This window comes from Trachypithecus francoisi, unplaced genomic scaffold, assembly GCF_009764315.1.
Source record: "Trachypithecus francoisi isolate TF-2019V2 unplaced genomic scaffold, Tfra_2.0 Contig00157, whole genome shotgun sequence".
NCBI lineage: Eukaryota > Metazoa > Chordata > Mammalia > Primates > Cercopithecidae > Trachypithecus > Trachypithecus francoisi.
In genome coordinates, this window is record NW_022680494.1 from 279,242 (window position 1) to 293,181 (window position 13,940).

The 13,940-nt window shown below is 38.1% G+C and overlaps 1 pseudogene across 1 annotated transcript in view; it reads right to left on the reverse strand.

Moving 5' to 3' along the window:
* The window catches only part of LOC117069948, a 273,317-nt pseudogene extending 262,998 nt beyond the window's left edge, over positions 1-10,319 (reverse strand). The window contains exon 1 of the transcript XR_004431739.1: positions 9,779-10,319. The product of XR_004431739.1 is annotated as a neuroligin-4, X-linked-like (transcript). The remainder of the gene's footprint in view (positions 1-9,778) is intronic.
* Positions 10,320-13,940: the final 3,621 nt, after the last annotated feature.

Below are 13,940 nucleotides of genomic sequence, written 5' to 3' on the forward strand. Positions count from 1 at the left end.
AAATACAAACAAGCACACACACACCACAGACCACATACCAGTGCTTACCTTCACTATTAAAAGTCATCATCAGATATGTAAAATCTAACAGGGAAATGTTTTTCCTTTCTTTCTTTTTTAGATACAGGGTCTCATGTATTACCCAGGTTGGAGTGCCCTGTTACGGTCTTGGCTCACTGCAGCCTTGATCTCCTAGCCTCAAGTTATCCTACCACCTCGGCCCCTAAGCAGCTAGGACTACAGGCCAGTGCCACCATGTGCAGCTATTTTTTTTTTGGTAGGGACAGGGTTTTTATCATGTTGCCCAGACTGGCCTAAACTCCTAGGCTCAAGCAATCCCCCACCGAGGCTCCCAAAGTACTGGGATTATACGACCAAGCCATCACTTTCTAACTTGTGGAAACCTGAACCTACTTCTCTGAACCTCAATACAGAATGTTAGATTGAAATAATAAGGTGGAGACTACACTGTCTCATCTTTGTTGTATTTTACCAGTGGCTATTCCATAGATAGGTCACTCTTTCAGAGTCTTTCTCTCTCGTTCCCTTGCCTTAAACTGGCTATGTGATTTAGGTAGGTCTAATTTACTTATTGACAGCAGACATTTTGATCTCACAAACTCTCTGTGACTCTGAAATCTGGAGCCCACAACCTCTCAATTTCTCTTTGTTTTCACTACAGTTTGGCTGTGATTGCATCAAGGAAAGAGATGCTTAAATATAAAGAGAAAATGTTAAACTGAGTCATTATGTAAACAGCCAGGTTTAGGAAAGCCAAAAAACAAACTAGGAAGGTAGGACTTACTCTCAACAAGGGCTTCCAGTACTTCATTCAGGCAAGGAATCTTGCAATGAAAGATAAAGTCATTGGATTAACATTCAATTAACATGGCATTAAAGTTCTAAGAATGCACTAATCTTTTCTCTTTTACAATTATTTCCTATATAGTTGTTTGCTCCCAAATCACTATGATTCTAAATAAAAAAATCAGAGGATCGATAATCATATTACTCTTATTTTTAATAGTTGATAACACTAAATATTTAAAAGGTTAAATGGCTTGGTTAGGCCAGGCATGGTGGCTCACACCTGTAATCCCAGCACTCTGGGAAGCCGAGGTAAGCAGATCACCTGAGGTCAGAATTTCGAGACAAGTCTGGCCAACATGGTGAAACCCCATCTCTACTAAAAATACAAAAATTTGCTGGGCATGGTGGCAGATGCCTGTAGTCCCAGCTACACAGGAGGCAGGAGAATATCTTGAACCTGGGATGTGGAGGTTGTGGACATTGCACCAGACTACACTCCAACTTGGGCAACAGAGCAAAACTATGTCTCCAAAGTAAAAAATAAATAAACAATAAATAGCTTGGCTAAAATAGTATGGAAAATAAATAACAGTATTCAAATCAGCAATATTAAATGACAATAATTAGACTACAACATCTTAGGAAGCAAGACTCCACAAATAAAAAATGAGCTAATTGTTTTAAATGGCCAAATATTCCAATGGACTAGACACACCTAAAGTTTCTATCTCTGACAATTTCTAAGAAAAAAATTCTTATGATATGCAGTATGTGAAAATGTGATTATATATTCTAGGTAATCTGTTCAAATTATGACAAGAATCAAAATTGCAATTGAATTGAACTAAAATTCATGTACTGGAAGATTATGTATGTGATGGAAAACGTTCTTCATTAGGAAAAGTTATTTTTTAATTATTCAAACAGGCAAAATTCATACTACCAAATAGCATTATTCAAAACATACATAATTCCAAGCACAGATTAACTGTGCTTTCAAACAATACTAAATACTTTTCAGTTATTCTGTGTCAGGGAGACCCTTATTTAATAATCTTTCATAATTATCTTTACTGACAAGCTATGTCTACACAATATCAAACATCCAACTAACAGATGAAAACTGGAGTAATTTAGTAATTGTCACCAATTGTATGTTGATGTTAATGGGTTAAAACATCAATTTCCCTCTGTTAACATAGTTTTCATTTTTCACTTAGATTTTGTGACTATATGCATACATTTGGACTTCGTGTGTCTAGACAACAAGAGAAAGAAAATTAATTTCTCTTTAATCTCACACATGAAGAGTAGTTTTATTACCATTTGACGGTTTCAGAGAATTTCCAAAAAGTTATTCTAATCCTTTTATGGTGATTAATTTATCTAATTCACATATCCTCAAAATCCATTTGACAACAGGATCTCAAAAAGAGTAAAGTTAGAAATAAACAGAATGATAATAGGCCGCTCTTTTAACAAAAATGTTACTCTTCCTGAAATTCCCTTTTGTTAAAACCACAGTAGAAACCACCAGAAATGATGGGCTGTTGGTCTTATTTCTTAAGCCTACCACTTCATTACAATAAACTGTTATGTCACAGATGATCAACATTTATTATGCCTGGATTACCATACATTCCAGACCCATTACGCACATGTAATTTCACTGAAATTTTCAAGTTCTGTTTTCTATTATTAATGATGTTGCACTAACATCAGATTACAGGTGCTTATATGTGCTGGATACTAAGCATTTTATATGGATTAAAACCTTAAACCTCTCAGCTGCCTCTATTTTAGATATGAGGCCACTGTGGCCCATGCAAACTGAGTCACTTGCCCATAATGATTGATCTGCCAAGGGAATAAACTGGCATTCCATTTCCGGCAAGCAAGTTTTGGCTGGAGGAGTAAACAAGGTGTACATTCAAAAGCTCAGAGAACCATTTTGCCCAGAAGAAACCACAGCTTAAGTTGTAGCTGGAAGGAGTGGAGCGCTCAGAAGATTTTGTCAGCAATGTTTGAAGTAGGAAAATACAAAATGTAAAGCTGCAGCCACCATCACAAGTGAAACTCTATGGAGACAGATGAAGAAATAACAATTTGAGTATTTTGTTACAAGTCATTCAAAGCCATCTTCTCTGGAAATCTGTTATAGCTGTCTGAAAAAAAATATAAATAAATGACCCTTTATTACTTTCTTGTGTCAACAGTGTATCTTTTGAATATGCTATTTAAGACAATTTACCATGGGACTATATTAACCTGATGCATAATGTCAAATTTGCAGAATGTCCCTGAGTGTGGTGGCTTATGTCTGTAATCCCAGTATTCTAGAGTCTGAGATGGTAGGATCACTTGAGGCTAGGATCTCCAGACCAGCCTGGGCAACATGGGAAGGCTGAACTCTTTAAAAATGTAAAAACTTGCCAGTCATGATGGCTGAAAATTGCAACATAAATCTAATAGGGGATATTTTTTTCATTGTTTCTTTGTGGATCACTTGAGGTCAGGAGTTTGAGACAAGCCTGACTAACATGGTGAAACCCCATCTCTACAAAAACTAGCTGGGCATGGTGGTGTATGCCTGTAATCCCAGCTACTCAGGAGGCTGAGGCAGGAGAATCACTTCATTATGGGAGGCAGAGTTTGCTATGAGTAGAGATCACACCATCGTACTCCTGCCTGGACAACAAGAGCAAAACTCTTTCTCAAAAATAAAAATAAAAATAAAAAAAAGTCCACTATTTTCTAATTTGCAGGAACCTGGACATCACATGCTTCTTCTCTAAAGCTTGATATAGTACTAGTCTATAGTCTCAGACACTCAGGAGCCTGAAGTGGTAGAATCACTGTGCCCAGGAGTTTGAGGCTGCAGTGAGTGAGCTATGACTGTGCCACTGAACTATAGCCTGGGCAACAGTGCAAGATCCCGTTCAGAGACAAGGTAACTATCACTCAAATTTTAGAAGGGAAATTTTTTAAATATCTGGCAAATATCTGCCCTAAAAGGATAATCTATATAATCTCCTTGGCATTCTTGAGGAAAGCAACAACTCTAAGTGCTCAAGAGTGTTTTCAACTAGAAATTATTGGAAGTAGAATCCCACAGTGGAGATGGGATCAGAAGGCTCGAAACCTAACAACTTCAGTGACTCTGAACTTTGTTTTCAGAGTAATACTTCTTTATGAATTTCAAATAATATCACAAATCTCTGCAAACTTAATAAGCTTGGAACAACACACATTTACTCTTTTACAGTTTCTTCAGAGTTTCTTCTACGGCAAAGGTTTCTTCCAAAGGCAGAGTTTCTTCCACGGGTCACAGTTTCTTCCATGGGGATATAATCAAGGTGTCAGAGGGCTGTTGGGCTCCTTTCTGGAAGGTCTAAGGAAGAATCAGTTTCCTTGTGTCTTCTAGCTTCTAAAGACTGTTGCCTGCATTCTTGATCCTGGCTCTCTCATACTCAAGCCAGGAATCTCTTTCATACACTGCATTACTCCAGCTCTGATCTCTTTTTGAGTGTTCTGCATCCACATTGGAGGGTCTCTGTTAATACACTCTGCTCAATCAGATAGCCAAGGATATTTCTCTCTATTGGAAGTTCTGCTGATCAAGAAACAGAATTCCATCTACAATCTTAATCCCCTTTGCCATTTGAAATAAGTATTTAAAGCAGAGTATTGAAGAAGTCAGGTGCCATGCCTAGTAACCTATTCCCAGGTTCCAGGAATGAGGGGTAAAGGCAGGAGGGAGGCCATGCACATCTCTCAAGGACCATGATTCTTCTGCCTACAAGTACCTATCTCTCAAAATTAGACATGTTTGTATCTCTCGTAATCTCAGTCTCTAAGGCTTGCCTGGCATATAATTGTTTCTCAAAAATATTTTGGACAGTGAAGTGAAGTAGTACCTGCTCATTCCAGACACCTTGTGGTGAGAACTGTCCTTCTCCCCCTGCCAACTGGTGTACCCAAGAGCAACCCAGTTTTATCTCTTCTTACTCTTGAGCCAAATGAGCCAATCAAAACTAGAGCCAGGGATTTTTACTATGGGATTATGGAACTTTGTCCCTCACTGGTGGTATTGAGAAAAACAAAATACATCTAATGAAAACTGCAGAGATCCCCTTTACACACCATGTAAATCAAGTCTATTTCCAGAAAGAAGCAAAGAAACAGACGTAAGATTGATGATGTCCTTAAATTCATTGCTTCCAGGTGACTCTAAAGTCTAGCTACATATCTGCCATTCTCCCAATCTGATTTCTCAACGTTTGCAGTAAGTTTGGATATCTCACAAACATTCTAATAAATTTCAATTTTTCCCTCAATGCCAGATTGAGGCTAGGTTATTTTTTATCAGCTAGACACAGTCCAACACGCCTTGACTAATGCAGAAATACCAGAAAAGTTTGTAAGACTTCCTGAAAAGATGGGAGATATTCAAGGATGAAAACCATGCTACAAATTATATCTTGAATTAGATCCAGTGCTGTCCATAAAAGAACTGAATTCATTTTGTGTGTGTGAAAACACTAGCAAAATTATTTGACTTTCTAGTTTCTTTCCCTGTTGTTCATCTGCCACCCTTTCATCTTAAGTAGCTTGTCCACTCCACAAATTGCCATGGTCAGCAGCTCTGGATAACATAAAAACATTTATGGTTCCAGTCCAAAGGCTTATGCCAGTAATCCCAGAATTTTGGCAGGCTGAGGTGAGAGAGCACTTGAGACCAAGACCAGCCAGAGCAACATAGTGACACCCTATTTCTACAAATTAATAAAAATAAAATATATTAGCCAGGTGTGGTGGAGTGCATCTGTAGTCCCAGCTACTCAGAAAGCTGAGATGAAAGAATTCTCTGAGCCCAGGAAGTCAACACTGCAGTGAGCTATGATTGCACCACTGCATTTCAGCCTGGGTGACAGAACGAGACCCTGTGTCTAAAAAAAAAAAAAAAAAGAAAGAAAGAAAGAAAAGAAAGAAAAGAAAAGAAAGGAGCTTTTATGATATGGCACTGACAGAAACAGCACATGGTAAAGCAGAGCTTCTGTTACCATGCCACACTTAACACCTAAGTAGTAATAATAGCAACAATTGGCATGTAGCTGCTTAACATAGATTTGTATGTTCTAATGTTCTATTCATCAGATGCTAATAGATGAATCCCTTCTATAGACGAAATATTCTTCAGGACACAGTTCAACAATTTACAGCTTCCATCCAGATTTCCTCAAAATGTAATTTGTCCCGGAGCTGTCACAGAACTTTCTTTGTTCCTTCACCTGGATGCTATGACTTATTATCTACCTCTTTGTTTACTAATTTTCCAAATTTCTGCAGGTCAATGTCCATGTCATATCTGTTTACATTTCATCACAAAGCTCCAAGTTTCACCAAATAGGTCCTAAATCAATAATTGTGGCATGTTTACTTAAGTAATAGAATTCAAAGTCTCAGGTTTCAAAAAGACGATACAGACACCTTGCATTCAATCATCTGCTCTGTTTTTTAATATCTTCCTTTTTCTATTGTATTGCTAGGAAAAAAAAAACAGAATTTAATGACTCTAGAAATCATAATGGCATTTGCTGTTATCCTACAGTGGAAGAAACAATGACAGTGACTTTCTTTATTATTATTATTATTTTTTTTTTTTTTTATTATACTTTAAGTTCTAGGGTACATGTGCATAACGTGCAGGTTTGTTACATATGTATACTTATGCCATGTTGGTGTGGTGCACCCATCAACTCCTCAGCACCCATCAATTCATCATTTATATCATGTATAACTCCCCAATGCAATCCCTCCCTCCTCCCCCCTCCCCATGATAGGCCCCAGCGTGTGATGTTCCCCTTCCCGAGTCCAAGTGATTTCATTGCTCAGTTCCCACCTATGAGTGAGAACATGCGGTGTTTGGTTTTCTCTTCTTGTGATAGTTTGCTAAGAATGATGGTTTCCAGCTGCATCCATGTCCCTACAAAGGACGCAAACTCATCCTTTTTGATGGCTGCATAGTATTTCATGGTGTATATATGCCACATTTTCTTAATCCAGTCTGTCACAGATGGACATTTGGGTTGATTCCAAGTCTTTGCTATTGTGAATGTGATAGTGACTTTCTTTTCTGTTTTTCTTTTTTTGAGACAGTGTCTCACTATGCAACTAAGACTAGAGTGCAGTGGTATAATCTTGAGTCACTGAAACCTCCCTCTGCCTCTCAGGTTCAAGCAATTCTCCTGCCTCAGCCTCCTGAGTAGCATGGATTAAAGGCATGAATCACCACACCCAGCTAATTTTGTGTACCTTTAGTAAAGAAGGGGTTTCAGCATATTGGCCAGGCTGGTCAGAAACTCCTGACCTCAAGTGATCCACCCACCTCGGCCTCTTTAATATTAGAGGTATTAGCCACTGCGCCTGGGCAATAATGACTTTCATTTATATTTTTCTTTATATTTCTTTTTCGTCCCATGATGAAGAATGGAAGGGCTCCTTGCCCCTGAAATCCTTCAAGAATAAGACCTTAAGATGTATGTCCAAGGATACAGAGAAAAACTACAGGTGTAGGTCACTCAGGAAGTGGTTCCTCGGCTCTGTCTATTCTTCAAGGCAACCTAGACTTGATTATATGGCTTTTTCTCTTCCAAGCTTTATATTTATACAACATCTTGTCTGAGCAAGTACTTCAAAATGTGTCTTTTTATTTTTCTCTTACTTTTTAACCTCACTTCTAACAATACTAAAGGTTCTCATTAAAATCCTGAAGTGTGGCCGGGCGTGGTGGCTCAAGCCTGTAATCCCAGCATTTTGGGAGGCCGAGAAGGGTGGATCACGAGGTCAGGAAATCCAGATCATCCTGGTCTACACGGTGAAACCCCGTCTCTACTAAAAAATACAAAAAAATAGCCGGGCGAGATGGCGGGCGCCTGTAGTCCCAGCTACTCGGAGGCTGAGGCGGGAGAATGGCGGGAACCCGGGAGGCGGAGCTTGCAGTGAGCGGAGATCGCGCCACTGCACTCCAGCCTGGGCGACACAGCGAGACTCCGTCTCAAAAAAATAAAATAAAATAAAATAAAATCCTGAAGTGTTTCCATAGATTGCCTTTCTGTGTTCAGTCTCCTTGGTGATCAAGAGAAATCTCAAATTGTAGTGCCATCCCCTCATGTATGAACTGACATAAACTTATTAGGTGAGACTGGAACTTCTCAGCTTGACTTTCATGACTTATGTTTAATCAAGGTACCAAGCCATATTCTGCATTGCTTCCTCAAAATAGTCACTCAGTGACCCCCCCTCTTTTTCTCTGGTTCTTTCTCTCTGCCTTTCTGACACATGTAGACACAAACACACACTTTCTCTCTCTCTCTCAAACACACACACACACACACACGCACACGCAGAGCATGCAGATTCAGTCTCCAACTGTTCCTTATCAACAATATCTCATGTGTCCTACTAGAGCTTCTGACTGGCTGCACTGATTTTGACCTTATTTGAGCACCTATCAAAAGGTTAAATATGTAATTTAAGTTAATTAATTAACTTTCATCTAGACAGCAAAGAGAAATTTATAATCTATAAAATTTAAATAAAGAAATTTGTAAGGTATAGCTAATTACAAATATAGAAATTTGTAATTAGGTATAAAGACTCAAGACTAAGCTTAGTAGATCATGATGACAATTTCAATGAAAAGACTCACCTTCAGCAAGACCTGATTTATTTTAAAGGGAATTATAAAAAATACTGCTTTCTACAGAAAAATAATTATGCTTCATAAAACTATTGTACTACAAAGAAATTGCGAAAACATTTTCTCATCCAAGTTATTTCTTAAATTTAAGGATAAATATTTACCTGAAATAAAGTCTACTTTTGCATTTTTAAATATACCTACACATTTTATGACAGCAGAAATGTAGAAATTTTAGCAGATCTGATCAAGGCAGAAAGACAAAGCTAAGCAAAAAAGTAGAGATTCTGAGTGGTAAGAGTAGAATTCTGAATTCCAAATAATAATATTACTATCTATTCTGCTAAAAAAAAAAAAAAAAGCACCGAAACGAATTGAGATACTGCCTAAGTGAAGGTCTTTGGAGAGAATCAGCGTGATGCCAACATTTCAATACCTTGTTGTGAATGCAGAGTTCATTCACTTAGTGAATGACTGATAATTAAACTTTAGTCTGGCTATTCTTCCTAGGAAATCTGAATTTGAATAAAGCTATTCATGTTTTATTAGCATTGGGTTAATATATTAAATGTTATTGTGTTTACAGACTTTCATTGGTGTTTTATAGAAAAAAGAGGAAATTTTTAAAAACAGAAACGCATAAGTCTCTAATGTAGCTAGAATCATCTGACTATATTTTATCATATGATTGTAGTGGATATTGGAAGAAAACAGTCCAAATTTACATTAAGAAAATGGATTCTAAACTATGAAATACAACCATTGTATAAACTATCTCTTACTTATATATTAAAAAAATAAAGTTTTTCTTTGAAAACTCAAGATACCAATATCTCAAGTCATTATGGCATAAAGAAACATTTTCTCTATCTTTCAGTTTGTAAACTGGAACGTGAGAGTGTACTTAATTCTATTGTTTTTCTATAGATTCATTCCTTTACAGATGATTCAGGTATAACATGCAACAATATATGCTCATATTAATTTTCATCTGCAAATAAAACTATAAAACATTAATTAGGCAATATATGAAAATAATTAAAGTCACTATTGATAGTTTTGTCCATCCAGTAGATGGTCCAATATATACAAGTGGAACACGGGGTAAGCTGCTGCAAGAACTGCATTTGGAATATGAAAAATAAATTAAAATAAAATAAACAGGTTATAGAAAAGATCATGCATGAGACCTTATACAATCCTCCTGGCAAATGTCTCTACACCCTGCACAAGAGGTACTGTTTTCTGTTCCAATGAGGTACTCACCATCTTCCGTGGGCACGTAAATGTTTAAGTAAAGGCAATCTTCATTTTGATCTTGAACATAGGTCATCAAAGTATCCAAATTGAGGGTAAACCAGATGGGCAGCATGTCATGCAATAAGAATCTCTCATCCAGGTGCTGAGGGCACACAGCAGCAAATTGAGTAGCATTTCGGATGCCAGTCCAGGAGGACGGGGATTCTGGGGGCTGAAACCGCCTCTCTCCAGTGGGGGGTGAGGCATAGGGGACCCCTAAGTACTGCTCCACTGGACCCAAGATCTCACTGGGTAATGGTGTTCTTAGGCCCCTGATTTTGCCATAATTTGTGTAATAACTGGATACTGTGATTGGCTGTCAATGAGGGTGAACTTGATGGCAAGAGCAGTTATCCAAAAGAGGACATTGGAGTTTAACATGACACAGACCGAGGTGAAAAACAAAGGGAGCCATAGCAGTCCCTGGGGCCGCGACATGGTTCAAATCCACATCCACATCCGAAGCTGTATCAGTGAGGTGGCTCCAAGGAGACAAAGTTCAGAGGTGAGCCTGCAAAGAGACAAGGCTTTCAAAAACTCCAATGCAACCTAATGGAGGAAGAAAGCAGACAAGAATAATGAAGCCACACAATGACCACCTAGAACACTGGCTGGCTCTTCCATGAAATCCTCAACATCTCTCTATGAAATTCCTATTCATTTGTACAGGAATGTGTATAGTGCCATGTCCAGATAGTCAGCAATATCAAAAACATCACTTGTCTTTATTTATTAATTTTTTTTGGAGATGGTGTCTTGCTATATTGCCAAAGCTTCAGGGCAGTTATGCTATCACAGCTCACTGCAGCCTCCAACTCCTGGGCTAAAGCCATCCTCCCACCTCAGCCTCCTGAGTAGCTAGGACTACAAGCATGCACCAGGAGATTCATTGGATTTTTTTGTAGACATAGGTGTCCCTGTGTTATCCAGGCTGGCCTAAAGGGATCCTCCTCAATCAAACTTTCAAAGTGTTGGGATTATAGGCGTGAGTCACCATGCCTAGTGTCTATCACTTTTTTAAATTCCGGCTGTACATCCTGTCACCTGGAACAATGCCTGATATTTAGAAAACACTCAACACATCTGTGTTGAATTAACAAATAGATGTTCAAGAATTATACAGGTTATGCAGGTGATAATAAGGACACCTACCAATTTCATTATTGTTTACTAGATTGGTTATCAATACTTGGGTACTCCCAAAATAACTGTTTATCAAATGTTTAAGACAATTTTCACTTTTTCCTAAGGGGATATGCCTGCAGATCTAAAAGTTTTCAAGTAGGAGGAAAACAGAAGCATGAATCCAGGCCAATCCGTCATTATGATGTGGACATTTATCATGCTGCAAGGGGAAAATCATCAAACGAAATGAGCATAGTCTTTGGACACAAATTTTTCTTGTTCTAGTCAAGTTCATATATATATATAGGCTACATATTTGGCTGTTCTGAATCTCAGTTTCTTGGAAAACAGAACTGTACAAGATGGTGCATTTCAAGTACATGCTGCAATGCTGGTTTCTTGACGACTTCTTTCACACTTGAAAGTGCTGATACAATTATCCTCACTTTCCAGTAAGCCACTGCATGCCTGAGAGGGTATCCTCTTCACCCTATAGCGCATTTAAAAAAGCTGAGGCTACATTTAAGATACTTTCCCATTGAGCCTGGAGTCAACTATTAAAGGTTCACTACCTCAATTTGTCTCTACATGAATAATATGACTATCCCTAGATAAATTGCTGCTCTTGTGACAATAAAAGAATGCTGTGCAGCAATGGACAGTGTGTTAAATGAGCTTCTAGGGACAGAAACCGTTTCACTAGGTGTCACAAGGAGGGTGCATTTAGAGTACTCATCATCTCAAAGTATGCAAATGTGTTTCCAAGGAATTTGTGAGTTATTCAGAGCATTTACATCAGAAAATAGTTATCCATTTCATTTAAGTAATCAGTTGAACAGAATACATCATATGGCTTGTTTTTTAATGAAACATATTGGAACTGGACCTATCACAGAATAATAATACCTTGGGGGGAAATTCCACAGTACATGACATCCTGGGAAAAGTTCAATAGAGTTGGATGAAAATGCACTGAAAATCTGGATTGTAACTTTGAAAGTGACAAGTAGCATCTCACCACATGACTGATTCATGTGTTTGCTTCTGTCTCTGAATTCTACTGTAGACAACATTTGGATGTCTGCCACACAGCAATCCCATTTCTGAATAATTAAGAGACAGACAAGAAAAACAAAGAGGTGATGTCGTGTTTCTTTGCTTCTTTCCCGAAAGATTTTTAACTAGAGGTAGCTGTTACTTTCAGAACCTTCCCCATGAGAATAAGTGAGATCATCAATTTTTTAAAAAAACTTTTATTTTGGCTTCAGGGATAGCTGTACAAGTTTGCCATACAGGTAAACTTATGTCACAGGGGTTAGTTGTACTGATTATTTCATCACCCAGGTACTAGGCCTCATACACAATAAATATTTTTCCTAATCCTCTCCCTCCTTCCACTGCCCACCCTCCAATATGCTCCTTTTTCTATTGTTTCCTTCTTTATGTTCATAAGTTCTCATATTTTAAGCTCTCATTTAAAAGTGAGAATATGCAGTATTTGGTTTACTGTTTCTGCATTAGTTTGCTAGGGATAATACCTTCCAGTTCCATCCATGTTCCTGCAAAGGATGTAATCTCATTATTTTTTATCACTATTTATGGATATTACATATATCCATGGTATATATAAACCACATTTTCTTTATCCAGTCTGCCATTGATGGGCATTTAGGTTGATTCCATGTCTTTGCTATTGTGAACAATGAGGCCATTAACTTGTAATTCAGATAAACCCGTATCCTGGGATGCTATCTGGTGAACTGAGGGAAGCAAATCAACCACTGCAGACTGCTTAGAAAGGTAAAATAGTGTGTCCCACCTGCTTCATGAAATTTTGCAGAGCAGGAAGGGAGAACATATGGGCAAAGGCTGAAGAGCACAGAAGATGCCCTCAATGTAGACAACATGCTGTCATGTTCAAAACAGACCTGTCAGAAAGACTTCTGAGTGCAGGGACACAAATTCCTATTACCTCCCTGTTAGTACCAAAAAGGATGGCCGCAGGTCATTGTAATTCTTTAGGCCTCACCTACCAATCTACTCTTTGGCATTTTACATACTATCTAATTGTAAATTAGATACTATCTAATTGTAAATAATTTGGTATTACACACTATCCCAGGTTGGGATTAAATGAGATAGTATGTAACCCCAAAGTATTGCGCAGTCACTGAAACAGATAGCTCAAGTGGAATTCAGTGGGAAGTTGTCTTCCCAGGTTTATAAAGTCAGTTTCATAAGGAATTCCAACCCATGTCTTAAATTCTCAAAATCAATGTGAGTGAGACTATGAGTCGCATTATTTGTTGTGCCTGACCCAGTTGTATGGTCAAATCCCTCCAGTCTAAATCTATAACCCACAGAATTCTGATGGGCAGTGAATGATTACAAACTAGCAGCACACTAAGAAGATAGATCCAAGGGCACCTGTACACTTCCTAAATCTAAGTTAGGCATTCACAATATTCCTAGGTTGAGAGCTATCTTTTTTTATTCCCTCATTTTTTGAAATTTAGCAAATTTGCAAAAAAAAAAAAAACCACTATAATATGAAGTCCAGCATTGCAGCATCTCAGCACAAATGTCAATATGAACCACATGATTCTTTGTTGTGGAGATGCTGCCTCTACATTGTATGGTATTTTGCAGCATCCCCAGTTTCTACTCATAGATGATGGTGACATCTCCTACCCAGTTTTAACTATGGAAAATGTCTCCAGACAGTGATAAATTAACTCTGGTGGCCAAAACCACCCACAAGTGAGCATTACTGGTCTAAGCCATCAAGCATAAAATGATAGTGGCCATGCAAGTGATTAAGTATCTGTAGGTACATTTAGAGAATATAATTAGTGCTGCCGGATGTACATGTGTGTGTATGTGTATGAGTGTATGTGAAAATATACTAATATGGAAGATTAGGGAGGATCTGGTGGTATGACCAAATATGAACAGCTCTGTTCTGCAGTTTCCAGTGAGACAAATCAGAAAGCAAGTGATTTCT